We start from the raw sequence: 20,567 nt of genomic DNA on the forward strand, positions 1-20,567 counted from the left end.
TTTGTAGGCGGACGTTCACAGAGGTACACAATTGGAGACTTTTATAAGGTGAAATTATAATAAGGATTTATTGTGCCTTTTCCTTTTCATCAGGAAATCCATCCAAACACAGGGGGGGGAACAAAGCTTCTATTCACTTGGGAGTATTGCTAGTGAAACACTATGCAATTAATTCATATCTCCCTTAGTCAAGCATTTTTCCCAGCCCCAAACACATAGCATGAAATAAGCAGATATAAGAAGTCTCTTAAGAATGAAAGTCTTATCTGTTTCTTGGAGGGAAAATCTTCTCAGTTCCTGGTTCAGCTCCCTTCCCTCAGGGTGTGTCAGCTTCAGGTTTAGTAGTTTTCCCTGTGTCTTGAAATCAGCTCTGCTGTGTCTTCGGCAGAGCTCAAGACATGGTCAGCTCCAGAGATCTGTGTTCTCTTGGTCAGTCTCTCCTGGGAGACTCAAGAACCCCTGCTCTGTCTCCAAAGGTCAGCTCACAAGTGAGCTAAGGAGTCACTTCCTGTCTCAACAGAAAGGCTTTTGTAAGCAATCTAAATCAGGCAGGTGGTGTTTATTAATTGACTACCAGCAGTTAACCACCACACTGCTAGATTAAAGGCACATTACTTGAACAGGGATTACTCCCCTGTTACACCCTTCTACATTTATTTGTATATTGGTTCATCATGTGTGTGTATATATATATATATATATATATATATATATATATATACACACATTGCAGATTCACATACATATTTATATACAGCACATATATACACACGCTCATTCATATATACATAGGAATACACCATCACAGTTATTCACATTTAGTCACACATATATAGTTTCACATAGTGATGCTTCTGTTAAATTCACAAAGGTTTAAATTAATTTTTTATTATATATGACATACACACACAACATTAATATGATTCATGCTGAGGTTTCTTCTGTTCATGCTTAAAAATTATCCTTTGCTGCTCCAACGGCTCCAACTGGAATCCACATACCTGAAAATCAAATAATGGGTAACATCAGGTATATGTATCTATCAATGATTATCAGGTTATCTGCTACTAGTGTGATGTTATTCTATGTTTTTAAAGTAAGTAAAATCTATGTTAAATCTGTTTATTAATTTACTGTATACTTGGTTAAAATCTCCAATTCTTGATATATTATTTTTATTTTTAATACTTTGTATATTTTTCAATCTCTCATTTGGTTCTTACTCTAAAACCTAACTACTTTTCAAAAAATACTATCAGTACTATTCCTAGCTCATATTAAAATTTTAAAAAAATTTTTAAATTTTTTTAAATAACAATTACTCATTCAGTGGTATTAACAAATTACCTAGTCTTCAATATATTACACTAATGGTTAACACTTTTAAATAGTATTTTTTGAAATTTACCAGCTATTTAAGCAATAATTTGATCATATTCTTGGAATGACTTAGTGCGGTCCTCATAATCATCCTATTATGATTGTTATTGAATGATGTTTAAGGTCACGGACTGGTTAATTTTGGAAACAAAGTTTCTAATTGATTCAATGAATTATGCAAATTACCTCATTATAAATACTATGGAGGGGCATCCAATGGGTAGCCCCTGATGAAGTCATCATAGATGAAGAAACGCGTAGGGCGTGGCTAGACTGAGGTTGTCACTTTCCCACGAACATTACCATTGCTGGTTGAGAGACGTTGCAGGCTGTGTGAGGCTGAGAAAAACGCTGGATCCTTTTCCCCCGGTGGCTCACTGACCAGAAGCAAGGAACTGGAGTGCTGGTTCCCGGAGGGATTTCCTGTGCGGGGCACCCGACCGGAGGGACGTGACTTCCGGTTGCTCGGACCACGCGGAGAGCAGACAGGAGAGGACACCATTGCTGATATCGGACGGCAGTACTGGCTTATGAGAGCCTATCTCATACCTGCTTTTAAACCTTGTACCTTTGTGAGTGGGCATTTGACTGATTTTATTGTTCTATAAACTATTTGTTATACGTTAATGCACTACGTGTGCGCCTGTTTCTTTTCTTTTTTCATAGGTATCATCAGGGAGTAGTGACCCCTTTGAAACGGGCTGCCTTATACCTGGACGCTTTATTTTGGAACAGGACTTTGTGTTTTCTGAGTTTTTTTTTTTAGGTTATTGAATTCATTCACTTTTATATAATTTTTACATATATATACATTTTATACAATTTTTTGATATGTTTATATGTTTTTATTTTTAAGTATTAAAGCATTAGGTTATTGTTATTTAACATCTACATATAATATATTTAAATATAGAACCATATCATCCTTGGTTAATACTGGTTTTAGTATAATTTACCTACACATGCCACCCCACTGGATGTTTTCATAGTTGGGTTAACTAAATCACAGTTTTGTTTAGGTTGTATTAGAGGCGCTACTTCGCTTTTTTGTTTTGTTTTGATATATATATATATATATATACATATATATATATATATATATATTTCTGTATATATATATATATAGTTGCATGATGAAGCCACTGTACAAATGAATGGTTGAAGGGGGGTATCGGGCCAGTGTGGCTTAACCCCTTAATTACCTTTGTGTTTAATATCCGATAAGGTGTTTAAGGGGGTCAATGTATTGGCTATGTATTGGCTATGTATTTTGTGGGCAACGAAAGACCAGGATGTTGCTGGTGACGGGAGATTCTTATTGATGAGGTCAGTAGTACTTTATTTATTTTACTATGCTAGTTAATGTGTTTAATAATGGACAAATAATCTATTATCCCTATCTGGATAATAGTTAATTGGCACATTATTGTACTGTAGGTGTTGGGGGTGCGGGGGGGTGTATGTATTGAATGTATAGGCCTGGTTTATTTTTTTTACATTCAGGGTTGGTTCCTTGGTTCTGCGTGAGACCTCTGGTATCAGGCTGGTTGTTCCACAGGTGACACCTGCGGGTATGAAGCGGTGGTCCCACATATGTGGGGGCACCGAGGACCCATAGCCTGCGGGGAACAACCGGTGGTCCCACATCCGTGGGGGCACCGTGGACCCGTAGGTGCGGGGATGAAGTGGTGGTCCCACATCCGTGGGGGCACCGCGGACTAGTAGTGAGCACTCGTGAGTTCCCCAGACCCCCATGAGAACCACCCGAGGCCCCACAGACACCTGTGGGTCTGACCCGGGGCTCCCAGACATCCGCTGGCCTACCGTTGGGACCCAATTGTGGCCCACGGTGACCCAAGGAGACCACCTGGTGGCCATGGCACTTGGCGGAACCCACCAACAGGCCTCCAGAACCTGTGTGATACAAGTTGCTGGTACCCTGTAGGTCTGTCAGGTGGCCTGCCGGGGACTCGCGTGGGGCTGGGGTATGAACCCTGTATGTAAAAGAATAAATCATGTATTTATGGGGGGGCACAGGGGGTGGGTAATGTATTTAATAAATATAATAATGTTTAATGTGGGGCTGTGTATTGTTTTTATTGTGGGTACTGGGGGTGGGGGGAGGGGGTATTGGCCCCAAGGGTATGTGGGTAGGCGTCCCTTGTGGGTAGTGGGTGAGGGTGGTTAGGCCTCACGGGGTGGTGGGTTAATGGGGGAGGGTATGTAGACATCCCTAGTGGTGGCTGGGGGAGGTTTAACCCCTTAATGACTGTAGCGGTTAATAACCGCTATGGTGTTTAAGGGGTTAGGGGACATTACATTGGATGTTTTTATTCTTGTGTCTGTTTTGCAGCAGCGGAGGGGGCATGGCCAGGATGAAGATGAGGATGGCCTTCATCGTTGCAGCCAGACATGGGTGAGTGCAATATGTATTTAATGTATTGATTGGTGTTTATGTATTTTAAATACACAGGGGGTATATGTTGTTTATTGCAATGTTTATTGAGGGCAAATGTCCCCAATAAACATGCTACTCTGCCTTAACCCCTTCATTGCCTTAGCGGCTATCCGCTATGGTAATGAAGCAGCATTTATGTATTTTTAATAATATTGTGCGGAAGCAGGTGGTCTCCTGAGCTGAACCGCATTGATGTGTGGCTCAGAGACCCCCTGCTTCCCGAGTTACAGGCCCCGGTTTGGGGCATCGGTTACAGTGTCGCCGCCATATTTATAGCGGGCACGGCGCGTATGGGATGCTATAAAGATGGCGTCTACACTGCACCCGATGACACATTCCGGGGCCTGTAACTCGGGAAGCAGGGGGTCCCTGCTCCACAAAGCAATGCGGTTCAGCTCAGGGGACCCCCTGCTCACTGTACACTATTATTAAAAATACATTCATGCTGCTTCGTTACCATAGCAGATAGCCGCAAAGGTAAGGAATGAGTGTTTATTTCTATGTGTGTTTTACTGATAGTGTAGATGTGCAGAGGGTCTCCGGAGCTGAACCGCTTTGGTTTTAGGTCGGGGGACCCCCTGCTTCCCGAGATACAGGCACCTTTATGAGGTGCCGGTATCCCTCTGCTTTGTTTACATTCCGCGGTCACGTGATCGGGGACCTTTAAATGCAGAGGGATACCGGCACTTTTTGCCGATGTTTGCGCAGAGAGAGTGGCTGATCTCTCTCTGCTGCAAACACATATCGGCAGAAACGGCCTATCGGCAGGATATCAGGAGCCAGCCTGTTTCGGCACAGGCTCATCGGCGTTTTGCTTTCGCAGGGATTCGGCAGGGATCGGCATGGATTCGGACCTTACTGAATACTTCAAGGGCAAATCGCCAAAATAAGGCCTATCGGCAACCCTTAGCGACAGCACTTTTTCGGCGCTTACTGCATAGAGCCCTTAATTCCAATCCTATTGTCTGTTATACCCCTTTTGTGCCCAAATTTTGAAATTCGCCCTATTCAGGCCAGGAACAAAATCAGTGTTATTAAGTAAAGGGGCCATCAATGTATTTTTTCAGGTCAGGGAGCATCTAAATTTTGAAGCCTCCCAAACAGCCAACGAGTTGGTCATCGAGGAAAGTGGCTCTCGCATGGTTTTAAGCATCCTTTTAGGGTACCAAATCAAATTCTGTATTTCTAGCGGTGAGCACATCTCAACCTCCAGAGCCACCCATCTTTTAGCTGTGGGGTCTGTGTGCCATTGTGAAATTTGGCATAATTGGGCTGCATGAAAGTAAGACGACAAGCAAGGTACCGCCAACCCTCATTTCAGAATTGGCCTCTTACCTAGTCTGTTTCTTACTCTCGGTGTTGTACCATTCCAGGTGAACTTAGAAATTTGTGTCTGCATAGAGCGAATATCCCCTAGCACCACCGGCAGAGTTTGGAATAGATAAAGAAGGCGAGGTAGAAGATTCATTTTAACACAGTATATTCTTCCCAGCCAAGTTATACCGTAGGATGACCACCACCCTAGATCTCCTTTTAGGGTTTGTTGTAACCTAGGGTAGTTCGCTTCAGAGTCCTGTAGTTATTTGTGATGTGAACCCCCAGGTATTTAATTACTTTAGGTTGCCAATTAAAGTTGAAGTTTATGGATATCAGCTTCTCCGTTTCTTTAGGTAGATTCACATTTAAAGCCTCAGACTTGGACTGAATAATTTTAAATCCGGAGATTCTATTAAACTTTCCTAATAAGCTAAAAATGTTGGGCAGCAAGGTGAGAGGCCTCGTCAACACGATCATGATGTCTTCTGCATATACGGCTATCTTGTGTGTCTGATAGTTAATTTGAAATCCCGAAATATCCGGGTTCCTCCGGATCTTTGCTGCTAATGGTTCCATGCACAGTGCGAACAGCAGGGACGAGAGTGGACACCCCTGTCTTGTGCCACTCTTAATTTTAAAGATCTCTGATGGGAATCCCTGATGTACCACCTTCGCTGATGGTGCAGAATACAGAGCTGTGATCACTTTTAATATTCTACCCCCGAACCCAAATGTCCTTAGAACCGCTTCAAGGTAGGACCAGTTTATCCTATCAAAAGATTTTTCGGCATCCAGACTCAACACCATGGTCGGTACCTTTTTGTTGTTAGCCAATTCAAGCAGATCAATTATGCGCCTGGTGTTGTCTGCTGCCTGCCAGTTGGATATAAAGCCCACCTGATCCAAATGGATCCGTCTGGGTAGGATAAGACTCAATCTGTTAGCTAATAATTTGGAGTAGATTTTAATATCCGTATTTATTAACGATATTGGCCTGTAGCTTGTACAGATTGTCGTGTCCTTGCCCTCCTTGAGTATCAGGGAGATATGTTTAACAATCTGCGTCAAATGTAATACAAAATATTTTTACATACGTTTCGTTTCCTTAAAAATTGAGCCATTTAAAAAAAAAAATCTGCTTATCAAGTGCTTGGTGAATAGAAAAAAGGGAAATAGTGCGCAATCTAATTTTAAACGTGACGTGATAAGTGAGAATATATGAAGTAAATAACTTAACCTAAGATTGAGCGTCTGCAGCTGTGATGGAAGATGGGGGGGCTCAGAAACCCCCTGGAACTAACAAATGGATACAAAAAAGAGACACAGCGCACAATGCTCATAGTGCATTACAAAATATTATTGACATGAATAATAAATGGTGAGTAATGTGCGTACATCAAATAAATTAATATCAAGCAGTTTCGGGATATTTTACCCAACGCCTCCGGAGACCAGGATGTAAGTCTTTGCAGGGGTGATACTGCTGTCCTTGATGGTGCAGGGTCCTATTGAAATGTGTGCACAACCTCTGCTTGATCTTGCTCCCCTGAGCACAGGCAGGCTGGGAGCTGCTGATTCCTGCAGTGTTTCAGCAGGGCAGTTTTAGACATCAGCTGTGCGCCAACACTCTCCTCCGTGTGAATCACTTCCTGGATCGTGACGTCACCGCAGGGATTCGGCGCCGCTCAGCAACAGTCAAAATCGCGCAGTATGGTGCCAGTATGGGGCTAGAGCACTAGTACAAGCTTGTCCTACGCGTTTCGAAACGGAACGTTTCTTCTTCAGGGACTTCTTCATTAGTCCCTGAAGAAGAAACGTTCCGTTTCGAAACGCGTAGGACAAGCTTGTACTAGTGCTCTAGCCCCATACTGGCACCCTACTGCGCGATTTTGACTGTTGCTGAGCGGCGCCGAATCCCTGCGGTGACGTCACGATCCAGGAAGTGATTCACACGGAGGAGAGTGTTGGCGCACAGCTGATGTCTAAAACTGCCCTGCTGAAACACTGCAGGAATCAGCAGCTCCCAGCCTGCCTGTGCTCAGGGGAGCAAGATCAAGCAGAGGTTGTGCACACATTTCAATAGGACCCTGCACCATCGAGGACAGCAGTATCACCCCTGCAAAGACTTACATCCTGGTCTCCGGAGGCGTTGGGTAAAATATCCCGAAACTGCTTGATATTAATTTATTTGATGTACGCACATTACTCACCATTTATTATTCATGTCAATAATATTTTGTAATGCACTATGAGCGTTGTGCGCTGTGTCTCTTTTTTGTATCAAGTGCTTGCTCTGCATCCCCATGTCGTAAAACCAAGCAGAAGAAATACATGTGAGAAAAGTTGAGCAGGAACTGCATGCCCCTTCCACAGGAAGTGACATCACATGAGAACATCTATGGAAGTCAAGTGCTTCCTATTTTCTGCTGAATATGTTTACAAGCGAACTTTTAAATATTATTGTAAAATACCCAGGCATCTGATATCTTAGTGTAAATATAACCTCTCTAAATGCTAGATTCACTGTGCTCAGTTGTCAGAGCAAATGATGTGACATTACCTAAAACAGGAACAGACTTTATTTTCCCTGAGTTAACGCCATATTTACCAAGGTAATCATCTGCAAAAGCTCTTTAGTGTCCATATCATTTCAGGATAAAGGTGCATCTTCTTAAAATAATGAGAGGGAGAGGGAGGTGGGGAGAGAGGGAGAGACAGGGAGGGTGGGCGAGGTGGGGAGAGAGGGGGTTGGAGGTGGAGAGGGGGATGTGGAGGGAGAGGGATGTGGAGAGAGGGAGATGGAGAGGGGGAGCTGGAGAGAGGGAGGTGGAGAGAGGGAGGTGGAGAGGGGGATGTGGAGGGAGAGGGAGGTGGAGAGAGGGAGCTGGAGAGAGGGAGGTGGAGAGAGGGAGGTGGAGAGGGGGAGGTGGAGAGAAAGGGGTGGAGGTGAAGGAGGGGATGTGGAGAGAGGGAGGGAGCAGGAGAGAGAGAGGGAGGGAGGGAGGGAGAGGGAGAGAGAGGGAGGGAAGAGAGAGAGAGAGGGGAGAGAGAGGGAGGGGAGAGAGAGGGAGGGGAGAGAGAGGGAGGGGAGAGATGTGGAGAGAGGTAGAGGTGGAGAGAGAGAGATCACTATTCAAGGGTCTAGATAGCGTTATCTCAAATAATGTAACATTATTTTCTGTTTACCTTAACGGAGCATATTAAATATGAATATCATTCAGACTGTGAGCTAATTTGCATATCATTTACAACAACGGCTATTATAAATAATTAATGCTATGCTTTTTATGGAAGTAAATCCCGTTAACATCATATTATTTGCTTTAATGAGTATTGTGTTATGATTAATGGGCAATAACTTGGGTTAATGCCACATTAATTAAATAGACTAATGGAGCTTAGTGAATCTATTACTAATAATGAAACATTTATATAATACACAACAAAATCTGACATCTGGGGCTATTAACCACCTTTTCCTATAAATGGAAGAAAAGGTCGATAATAAACAATGTATTCGTACTAGTATCTACTAGAATACCCCAGTAATGGTACATTCAGATGACAGATATTTGCAAAAATTATTTTTTAAGTTCATTTCATTCTAGAGTGTTATTCCCTCCCCTCCAATTAAACAATCTTCATCGTTAATTACAAGGAAGGCAGGGTAGCATAATGTAATGTAGACAGCAATTTTAAATGGGACCCATTTCATTGCATATCTTGTGCTTTCCCACTGTCCATCTCAGTTCCTTAAAATTGTGAGAATTGGGGCAGCACACAAGTATTTAGTACTTTATTTAGATGATGAAAAGGTATTTATACTGAGAGTGACAGTGAGTGCACAGTGTGTTACTGGTCAGCGGACCTGCAAAGGTAAAACCGACTTGGCCAGAAGATAAACACCCTCACTGTATTTCCCTGTACTGCGGAACGGGCACGTGGCCAGGATAACATCCCAGATGGTGAAGAAGATATGTGTACATCGTGGAGAACGTGTGGTATGGTGGTTAAAGTGTTGATCTTGAATACATAATATATGGGTTTGATCCCGATTTGGCCACTTCTATTCAATCTGTGTCATCTTGGTCAAATCACTTTACATGCATATTCCTGAGACTTCGTAACCCACCAGTTAATGGGTCACAAGAACATCACTGGGTCTTTCTACTAAACCATCCAGCGCTCCAGAAATGTGCATTAAGTATTCCATGCCAGAGATGTCTGCATGAATGCCTCTGATGTTTAACTCCACGCCATGTTGTATTTGTAAGGTGAAAGATATTCAGCTTTAACTGGAACATGCAATGCTACTTTTAGTAACAGTTTGCAATGCTTGCCCTTTCCTTCCCTTCCCTATCCTTCCTAATTATTTACAGAACAGTTTCCATTCTGTTTGCTTTTCCATCTTCACATCCAGCTCTGCAATATAAATAATCTAATCTTCACCCTGTTCCAGTTCACAGGACTTCGTTAGATTTGAGCACAACATATGTAATTCAATGATTACTTTTGAAATGTTCTAAATGTCAAAGATTGTCTGCTCACGGGTGTTGTTCTTTCTACAATGTTGCCACGAAAACAATTTATATAACATTCTAAGATCCCATTACATAACTTTTCTATAAACATCCCCTAATGCGAGGGCACCCCGGCATTTTATTTAAATGTTGTGGGGAGGGGCGTGGGGCCTCTATAAGCGCCGTGCCTCCCCCAGAAAATTTTGCTCCCCACATTTTGCACACCCCTGCCCTAAGGTGTTAGTCAGGGGTCTCAAACTCAATCCTCAAGGGCCAACAACAGGCCAGCTTTAATGGATATCCCTGCTTCAGCACAGGTGGCTCAATTGAAGGTATACCACCTGTGCGGAAGCAGGGATATCCATAAAACCTGGCCTGTTCGTGGAACTTGAGAACTGAGTTTGAGACTCCTGGTGTAAGGAGATGACGTAAAAATGTTGTAATTAGAATTAAATCGAATGTTGGCGCTTGAGACACAGGGAGATAACGTAACTTGCCCAAGGTTATGAGGATTTGAAAGCAGGTTCGCTCTCTTTAAAAGCAGTGACAAGGGAGAGGGAGCGGCTCAGTGAGTAAAGACACTGACTGGCACTGAGTTTGAAGGGGAACCTGGTTCAATTCCCAGTGTCGGCTCCTTGTGACCTTGGGCAAGTCACTTTATCTCCGAGGCACCGAAAACATAACTGGTATGCTCCACAGGGCAGGGACCTCTGCCTGCAAAATGTCTCTGTAAAAGCACTACGTAAAAACTAGCAGCACTATACAAGAACAAACTATTGTTATAGTGACAAGCCTGTGACATTACTACTGAGCTCCCTATTCCCTTTATTGGGTTTGTAACTTTTTTCCTCTTTATCATATCTTATCGTGTATATCTTTATTTCTATGGCACCATCCATGTACGTAGCGCTTTACCGCAGTAATGCACGAGACATGATAGGAATAAGGGCTTGATACATAGAAGTAGACATTAGGAAAAGGAGTCCCTGCCCCGAAGAGCTTACAATTTAATATAGGGGATATTAAAATACCTGTTAGAGGAAGCATCAACCATGATGTCAAATCAATAGGAGCATCAGGCCAAGGCTTTGATGAAAATAATATTTTTAGAGGAGCAATTCATACGCTTTTTTCATTTATTGTTTTTTTAGCATAGGTTTGAAGCAGGGGGTCTTGGGAGCTGAACCCCGTTCATTTTAGCTCCTGGGACCCCGAGATACTTACCTCCAAAGGGTGCGCTGGAATATCAGCAAAGTTTAAAGCTCCCGCTTCACACGGGCCAATAGGAAGCCGGACCTGATGACGTCACGGCTTCCTATTGGCCCGCAGTGCGCTGGAGCTTTTAAACTCCGCTATTACGTGAACCCTGCTAGCTGAGCGAAGTGGCTACTGGCACTCCTTATGGAGGTCTGTATCTCCAGAAGTAATGGGTCCCCCGAACTGAGATTAATGGGGTTCAGCTCCAGAGATCCCTTGCTTGAATGATATGTAGAAAAAAGTGCATGATTGGATTACCTGTTTAATATAATAACTGATCACCTCATTGGACAATGTATAAGGTTACATTATTAAAGAAAAAGTATATTTAAAAATGTAGTTGAAGGGTCTGCTGCTTATATAGTGTAACAGTGTTTCTCCCACCCAGTGGGAGATTTTGCTATTACTACGTATGTGGTTCATGATACCTGCTGGTAAACAGGAGGGCTGAGTCGTCCGCCGATGGTTATAGGGACACAGGACTAGGCTTCTGGGGTACATTACCCACATATCTTTAGCAGTGCAGCGCCTCCATCTGCCGTAGGCTCCAGGGAACTGAAGATGATCTCCCACGGTAGAACCGATTACTTCTCCCCCCAGTAAGATCACACACCAGGCTGAAGGTATAATAACAGGAACGTTTATTGTCTCTCTGTGCAGCACAATACACAGCAAGGTTCTGCCCAATACAGCAACTGTCAGCTACTCACTGAAGGAGGATCCCTGGACCTTCACTACAGGCCAAGGGCACCCGCAGCAGTCCCAGATCATCCCCTGCCCCTCTAGCAGGGGCATCGGTATGGCACACACTCACTCTCCCCCGAGGGGAAGAGGACCAGAGAAGGCCAAATAGTCAGGTTCTTGGCTGTTTGACCTGCCCCTCTCAAGCGGGTAGAGGCACTACTCAATTTAGGGCAGCACTGCCCTTAAGTACAACCCAGAGGAGGGCACCAGGACTGTCTCATGATTGGTCAGTGCAGGCCTGATGTCAATGCCTACCGCTGTCACTCAATTGCAGGACCAAGGAGGGGAAAACCCCATATCAACTACTGGCAGCCTGGAGTTGTACCAGGGCTTACTGCCAATACAAGGGCAGAAAAGTAGCCACATGTGACCTGGCTACACTCTCCCTCTGGTGGAATCCCAATGACCCCGCTTGGGTCTTACATTTTCGGGTACCATCCTTGAATGTAACCTGAACATAACAAGATAACATTTCACATAATAGGATTGATTATCACATTCAATGGCATTATAAAATTTTCTGTGAAAATAGACATTACATTTTTATTTAAAAGAAAACAAGCTTTCCAGACAGAACCCAGATCCCTCCCAACATGCTGTCCGGCCTTCCTGCCTCTCACCTGTCTCCCCTACAAACTATCCTAAACGTTGCTGCCAGAATCACTCTACTCTTTCCGAGATCTGTCTCAGCATCTCCCCTCATGAAATCCAACTCTTGCCTTCCGATCAAATCCCGCATCTCACACTCCATTCTCCTCCTCACTTTTAAAGCTTTACACTCTTCTGCCCCTCCTTATATCTCAGCCCTAATTTCTCATTATGCACCATCCAGACTCTTGCGTTCTTCTCAAGGATGTCTTCTTTCTACCCCCTTTGTATCTAAAGCCCTCTCCCGCCTTAAACCTTTTTCACTGACTGCCCCACACCTCTGGAATGCTCTTCCCCTCAGTACCCGACTAGCACCCTCTCTATCCATCTTTAAGACCCAACTTAAGACACCCTTGCTTAAAAAAGCATATGAATAGCACTGTGGATATTCTGAACACATGATACATAAAGCTTTGCCCCCTGCAGATGAACTTACCAGAACTCCCTCCTACTGTCTCTGTACGTTCTCCCTACCTACTAATTAGACTGTAAGCTCCTCAGGGCAGGGACTCCTCTTCCTTAATGTCTAAAGCACTTATTCCCATGATCTGTTATTTATATTATCTGTTATTTATTTGATTACCACGTGTATTACTGCTGTGAAGCGCTATGTACATTAATGGCGCTATATAAATAAAGACATACAATACAATACAATGAAGAACCTCATCAATAATAATGATTAGGGTCTGGCTTCCTGACCAAGGCCCCGGTAGCGTCTGGTACCATTACAGAAAACACTTTCTTGGATTGCCCTTCTGATACATACTCAACTCTGTTCATATAAATGGACCGGCCTACCTTCCACTTATTTATATAATAGGCAACTACTTCATCACTTATAGCAGAGGAATTAGGAGGGGCACATCTAGGGATTACCTTGGCTACGGGTGCTATCCCTAAAGAAGATTCCCAATCAGATTCAGTAAACTCGATGGAAAAATCATCCCAATCACCTTCTTCTCCTGAACTAATCTTAAATTCAATATTCCCTCCCACAGGCTCACAAAAATAGAGATCCAATTTCAGCCGGTTTCGCTCCCATTTCGCCATTCTCTTGAAATTCGCTGATGGTTCCAACTCAGGTAGAACAATCTCTATATGAGCATGCGGAATAAGATCCTCAATCTGATCTACCTCCCATTAAGGTACTCCCTCCATACCTGCAACATACTACTCTATCGGCGGCGGAAAGGGTTGATCCATGGCATAGATCTGGTGCTCAGCCACAGTCTTGCGTATGAGCGGTAACACTACAACGGGAGTTGCAGCTTCCCGGCGCCCAGGGGAATGCCGTTGAAACCCTCTAAGCGATCTCAAACTTGAGGTAATTGCAGTGGTACTACCCAGAGCGTGAATCGGCTGTTTTTCGTCATCTCCCAGCGGTCACCGTCGGGATGACGTCATTAGATTCCGACATCACAGGATCCCGATCAAGGTCACTGCCGTCCTCCTCTGCATCGAAGTTGGCACTGGAGGTTACCTTCTCGTTGAACATCTCCACCAGTTCTTGCTGGGAGCAAAGGGGTGGTATTTCACCACTCCGCGGATATGCTGGAACCTGAAGACTCGCTGGAAGTTCGGCTGCTGGTCGACTCTTTGGTGGCTGTCACCTCCGAACCACTCGTTGCTGCCTCCAGAACTGAACGACACCATCGTTCGAGGTCTCCGGTAGTGTCGTTATCTTTGGTGAAGACCATAGGTATACGGGCCGGTGGGGGCTGTACCATAAGGGCCGGATCACTGCTCATGCGGTATGAAAATCTGGGGGTTTCAGCGTGCTCTTGGATCGGTTTCGGCTGAGGAACAGTCTCGGATACGGAGTCAGCAACGGCGGTAACAAAGGAAACCTCCCCATCGTCAGACCCGGTATCAGGATCGGTAAACTCTTTAGAGGAACAGGCCGTAGGCGTTAGTGGCCAGGGTGCAAAATAGCTTGCACCACACTCTGGGCAAGTTGCTCTGAAGAATACATCTCTGCCTGGGAATTCATAGTTCGGGAATATGCACTTCATAACTTTAGAATCACCCTCCGTCATTCTGAGAGGATGCAGGGTGTCCGCCCTTACATCCCACTGAGCAAGAAGAGAGACAACAGAGTCGCACAGACAAAGTTATTGATGTGAAAACCATGGACGTGTGAGTGAAACATTGATTTATTATTATTCACTCTGCCACCCATCTTCTCCCTTTTCCCTCCCCTGCCCCCCCCCCCCCCTTCTCTTCCTCCCTTCCCTGCATCTCACTCTGTTGTGATTCAGTCTGAACAGCCATATGATTATTAGTGGTACACGAATATTAATTGTACTTATCATTTCTCCTTGCGCTCAATTAATTTTATGAAAAATTGCTAATTGAGGATTAAGGGAAGATCCTTTTCCGGCTCAGCAGCATCAAAGATTTGGGCCAGTATATTACCATGTTTTGGTTTGTCCTGTTCTATGTGTTTGTATGTATAAACCCTCTCGTGAAGAAAGGGATTGGGACATACCTTTATTTTCTACATTGATTTTGAGCCTATCACTTCTAGAGGGAGCCCCCAGATTTCTCTGTGTTTTACATAATATATTTTGCCAGATGAGCAACAATAGGATGTATATAAAGGGCAACCTTGTATATTTATGCAGACAATAGGGCAATGGCTGGGACTCACCTTTTATTATAAGAGCCTTGTAACAGGGCCTTTCCCCTGTTTAAAAGGCTTCCAAAATAAAGCCTGTATTTAGCTGGTTAATTTCAGCAGGAGTTAATTGACCAGTCTCCATCAGCTCATCAAGCAGACTTAAAAGCCTGCTGCACAGACTGCCTAAGGATCTCTAGCAAAGAAAGAGTCTGTGCTGCTAGAGAGATCCCAGGGGAAGAGAGAGTCTCTCTTCCAGACACCATCGGTACCGGTAACCCGTCAGAGGGATCTCCCCACAGACACCACCACAAACCCTGGACAGACATGGAGAGCACCCTGCCTACAGGTACCTCTCTTTGGACATGTCTCAAAAGGTTGGTAAGAGGCTAAGCCTTCCAGCCCTCAGATAGGGACTGCTAAATGTTAGTCAGGGGTTAGGCCTGGTTATTATTTTCTGCTCTGGTTTTGTTGCTGTTTAAAGCTGCTGGCTAATAAAGCCTACGTTTATTTTCACCTAAAACCATGTGCAGTGTTTTACCCTCTGTGCATATCTCCTACCAGCCTCATTGCCCATATTGTCACAATCATTACAACAGACACTAGCCTATACTGTACTGTAGAGGGAAATGACAGCTGAAATTCCCTTCCCAGGCTGTTTCTCCTGTATGTTTATTGTGTATATTTTTCTTAGCGCCATAGGTTATTTTGTACAACCATCTTAACTGCTTTGCTTTTAAAAATACATTTGATATTAGAAACATGAAGAATACATTGCAGACCGGTCTCAGCAAGGACATGATGTTAACGGAGTCTGGAACTAAACAAGATGTGAATTATTTTTATATTGCTCTGCAGTAGAGGATATTTACACACAAATGAAAGAGCTACAGATGGGACATTTTAAATCATCCAGCATATTGATGGCAAGCTATGGTACACAGGCACAGTGTCAAACCACGATTAACTTCAAAGTGTAAGCCAATTTGCTGACTTCCAGCTGATTCCCCAGACTCCAAGGCTTGTTTCTCTTTGCTCATCCAAAAGATAACATTTCTCTTAGGATATTTGCAAACTTCCAGAAAAGCTAAAACCGCTGAACTAGAGGGTTTTTACTGCTTCTGGGACAGCATATCCATGTTGCTAATGATCCCATCAATTTACATATTTTTACAGTTTTTCTTGTTCCGTATGAATAGCATACATGTATCTGAGCATTTGTAGCCATCTTGCTGTAAGGAATCAGGGAGCACGTCGCCTGCGGCGTGATCCCTCCTTACCTGCGGCAGCGCGCCTCCCCGCTCTGGTTACAGAGCGCGCGCGCGCACCCGCAGCTCTTCACTTCGCGCCACGGAGCTTGGCTCCGCCCCCTGGTCACATTGCGCGTGACACGCGCACATGATGGCATGCACCGCTCCCCAGCTGAGTGGCAAGTATTCGTAATTGCCCACTTGTCTCCTGCAGCCTATCGTACCCTCCGTGTTCCTGCGTTTGCTGTTCCTTGCCTTGTGCCTTGTTCCTGTGTTTTTCTCTGCTGCTTTCTTGTGTACCTACCTGGCTTGACTTTAGGACCCTCTCTGGATGATGACCCTGGCTTGACAATTGGACACTCTCTGGATAAAGACCCCGGCTTGCCTCTGACTACCCGCACCTCTCCATCCCTGACCACAGCTTTCGGATATATCCCGCATCTCACACTCCATTCTTCTCCTCACTTTTAAAGCTTTACACTCTTCTGCCCCTCCTTACATCTCAGCCCTAATTTCTCGTTATGCACCATCCAGACTCTTGCGTTTTTCTCAAGGATTTTTTCGTTCTACCCCCTTTGTATCTAAAGCCCTCTCCCGCCTTAAACCTTTTTCACTGACTGCCCCACACCTCTGGAATGCCCTTCCCCTCAGTACCCGACTAGCACCCTCTCTATCCACTTTTAAGACCCACCTTTAGACACACTTGCTTAAAGAAGCATATGAATAGCACTGTGGATATTCTGAACACATGATACATCAAGCTTGGCTCCCTGTAGACGCACTTACCAGAACTCCCTCCTACTGTCTCTGTACGGTCTCCCTACCTACCAATTAGACTGTAAGCTCCTAAGAGCAGCGACTCCTCTTCCTTAATGTTACTTTTATGTCTAAAGCACTTATTCCCATGATCTGTTATTTATATTATCTGTTATTTATTTGATTATCACATGTATTACTACTGTGAAACGCTATGTACATTAATGGCGCTATATAAATAAAGACATACAATACAATACGACCACTCTCCCGGCTCCAACCCCAGACTATGGCACAACAGACATTGACCATCCCACTGGCTCCGCCCCTGGACTCCTACAAGTATCTCAACTAACCCGATCTCTCCAACCCAGACCCGGCTACGCTGACTATCCACTCTCCAGGCGTGCCTCCGCTGCTGTGGGTGCGCAGTCTTGTACTTTCCCACCTCTGTACCGGGGTCCCGCCTTGTTCATGGTGAGCGCAAGCGTTACACTTGCACAGTTTGGTTGGCAATAAGCAATGGTTCTCAGTCTTAACCAGGGTGTTCCAGAACACTGGCGTGCGGCAACCCTCTGCAAAGGGTGCCACTACCCCGGGGGGAAAACTCTGCGGGCTGCTAAGTGGGACCGCCCCGTGCTGCCTGGGGATATAGACGCTGTGATCTGCTTCTCCTCTCTCAGCCCGCTACAGGAGAGCAGGAGGAACATCTCCACGCTGAGCAGCTGACATGTTTTTAGGTGTGTGGGAAGGTGGAATGGAAGAGGGGAGGAGTGAGAGCTTTATGTGCGGAAGCGAGTGTCATGGCTTTGTGCATGGAGGGAGATTAGTGTTTTGCTTAGGGTTGGGGAAGGAGTGTGGTGTAAGTAAGTTAAGGGGGGGGGTAAATGTGCTGTTTATGATTAAAGCAGAGGGAGAGTGTGCTGTGTGAGAGAGCGATACACGTGGAGTGTGTGTTGAGTAAAAGGGTCAGTATGTGTGAGGGTGGGTGAGTGTGTGAAAAGGAGATTAAGTGTTCTACATGTTGGGGATAGGAGATATAAATACACACACACACACCATATGATCGATAGTAGCTCATGATTTGTTCATTCTTATTTCCACATTGATGATACTAGAATGGGAAAACAGCAAAGATAAGGCTGGATCAGAGATGGGAAGCTAGTAAAACCAGGTTAAGGGGTAATATATTTTAGCTAGCCCTGACAATCAGGAGACAATAAAGTAATAATCCCTGAAGAATAGAGCTAGCCAATACTAGCCTATAATGCCCTGGATCGAAGAGTTGAAGGCCCAAGGCAAAGCCGAGGGAACCCAGCAAGGTCATTATTAGCCAGTAATGCACTGTTCTTAAATAACAGACCAATTATTTTACAACATGAAAAATCCAGCTTGATATAAAGGTACCAGGAGTGACCTCTAATAAACCATTGAAAATATTAATATTGATTAGGAGCATCTATTCATGACTAATATTATGCGAATCACAAAGTAATGAATAGTGTATACAGATGTAACCCATGTTCCTGCCCCCCCCCCCCCCCCGGTCGCAGACTGGACCTCTAGGGTGTAGTGAGGGCTGGTTACGTGTATGTGGGTGGTGCGTACCAGTGAGGAACAGGCAGGCTTGAGTCTCCCGCGGTGGTATAGGGGACAGGGACAGGCTTCTGGGGTATATGCCTCCATCTTCTTAGCAACGGTGGTGCAACGCCTCCATCTCTGGCGAGCCTTAAGGAATAAGGTGAAATCCTCCCAGAGAAGCCCTGGTCCCAGGGCGAGAGATTTCAGTCTCACACAGTCTTTGGTATAAAAGCAGCAATGTCTTTATTGTCACCCAGCAGATCAGAAGCACACAGCAACAGCAGCAAGGTACAGGCTTTTCCTCCTTCTCCTTCCCTCCAGAAGTACACCATCAGGATGGGCTGTCTGGAGCTCCAATACTCCACACCTTCCCACCCCAAGGAATAGGCCCTCAGGGTGAGGCTGACTCTCCCCCACCCTCTGCAGGGTGAGGGGCATTGGTCCACTGCACTATTGTGCTATCAGCTCTAGTCAAGGTGGCTGAGTCTCTCCTCTCCTCTTCCTTGCATGCTCCAAGCTCAGACTCTGCTTCAGCACTCATTGCTCCCAGGACAGAACTGCTTGTCCCTTACAGGAACAGGCAGGACTAACTTTAGCCAGCCCCACCCCTCATGATGTCAGCAGGCCCTCCCCTGTGTCTCATGCCTGCACACAGAGTCAGGTGCCTACCTCCACCAATCAACGCAGGGCTTGAAGCGGGGGAAACCCATGATAACTACTGGCGGCCTGCCCTTAGCAGGACTTACACCAGTAGGAGTAAGGTATATAGCCCCCATTTCTTACCGGGGCTACACTGATATAGCAAGATTTTATGTTTTCACTACCTGGTCAAGCCATGGAACCGTGACTGCCCGCGCGCTGGAAGATTATCGCTGCTGGGGGCCAGTCCAGAAGCATGGATCCCTCAGAGCGCATCTGCGACAGCTTATCTCCGGAGCCGCAGCTTTAAGCCTTTTCAGCAGTAAGTCTTGATACATCTGTGAGTTTGATTGTTTTCATACATTTCTTTGTAACCGTCTTCTCATCCTGCTCTTAACCGTGTGCTTTTAGTACAGTAATAAAGTTCTCAACTGGGAAAAAAACAACTTCATTTTTTATTGTTGAGCCTCTAGTTATGTGAAAAACCGGGAGTGTTACTGCGCTACTACTAATTAAATACAAAGTGATTGTGAAATGTACACAAAAAAATATTAATAATACAAAATAAAATAACATAACTGATACAGGGTGGCTGCCTAACAGATGACCTGACTACCCTAGTCAGATAAGGAAACTTTGAAACAGAGGGATACCGGAGCGACGCCTGACAAAAAGTCACACGATGGTGATAATATATGGATGTCCTACATACAACCGTAAAGTGTGCCAAGTGAAAAAATGTCCTGGCGACTCTGAAATTCATGGTACAACGGATGATGATCTCAGCACATGAAAAGAAACAAACAAGCCTTCAGTTATACTACAGTGGACGGACTATTTTTTACGAACCCTCTAGTGACTGGGTATGTCAGCATCCAGATCGGCAATTCATTGATTATTGATAATAGGCAAACGTTCATGTCCGACCTGTGACACATGTAAGGTAGGAGGGGCTTAGTGAGGTGAGAACAGCACGGGTAACCCAACATTGAAAAAATCCTTCAGTGGTAACCCCTGCGCAAAAAAGGTTGAATACTACTGTATTAGAGTTTCAGCTGTAGAGTAGCAGAGGATCTTAGCGATGTTTTTGTGGTAGAAATAGCAAGATTTAGCAATAGCAAGAATATCCTGTTACATTCTGGAGAAGGAGCAACGAAGTTTAGATGTATCACAACTTAGTTCCACAAGTTGTGGCAACACATTGCTGCAGTCACTCTGGCCTACTAAGAAGACAAAAGTCACAGCTTTTTGTAGGGAGTCTAAGGGAACACAGAGTCACAACACATCTGAACATTGAAAGGTAAGGAAGGAGGGCAATGTACCCTGTTATAGGTAGACTATGATGAGTATCAAAGTCATACCAGACAGTGGTGTTCTGTGCAGCAATTGTGAGGTTT

At 44.6% G+C, this 20,567-nt stretch overlaps 1 long non-coding RNA gene across 1 annotated transcript in view; it reads right to left on the reverse strand.

Annotated features, from left to right (window-relative positions):
* Positions 1 to 868: 868 nt before the first annotated feature.
* Positions 869 to 20,567, reverse strand: part of LOC142499815 (uncharacterized) — a 62,595-nt gene continuing 42,896 nt past the window's right edge. The window contains exons 2-3 of the long non-coding RNA XR_012802747.1: positions 11,361 to 11,549; positions 869 to 1,001 (exon numbers count right to left, since the gene is read on the reverse strand). This is a non-coding gene — a long non-coding RNA (uncharacterized LOC142499815). The remainder of the gene's footprint in view (positions 1,002 to 11,360; positions 11,550 to 20,567) is intronic.

Source organism: Ascaphus truei, chromosome 7 (genome assembly GCF_040206685.1).
Source record: "Ascaphus truei isolate aAscTru1 chromosome 7, aAscTru1.hap1, whole genome shotgun sequence".
Classification (NCBI taxonomy): domain Eukaryota; kingdom Metazoa; phylum Chordata; class Amphibia; order Anura; family Ascaphidae; genus Ascaphus; species Ascaphus truei.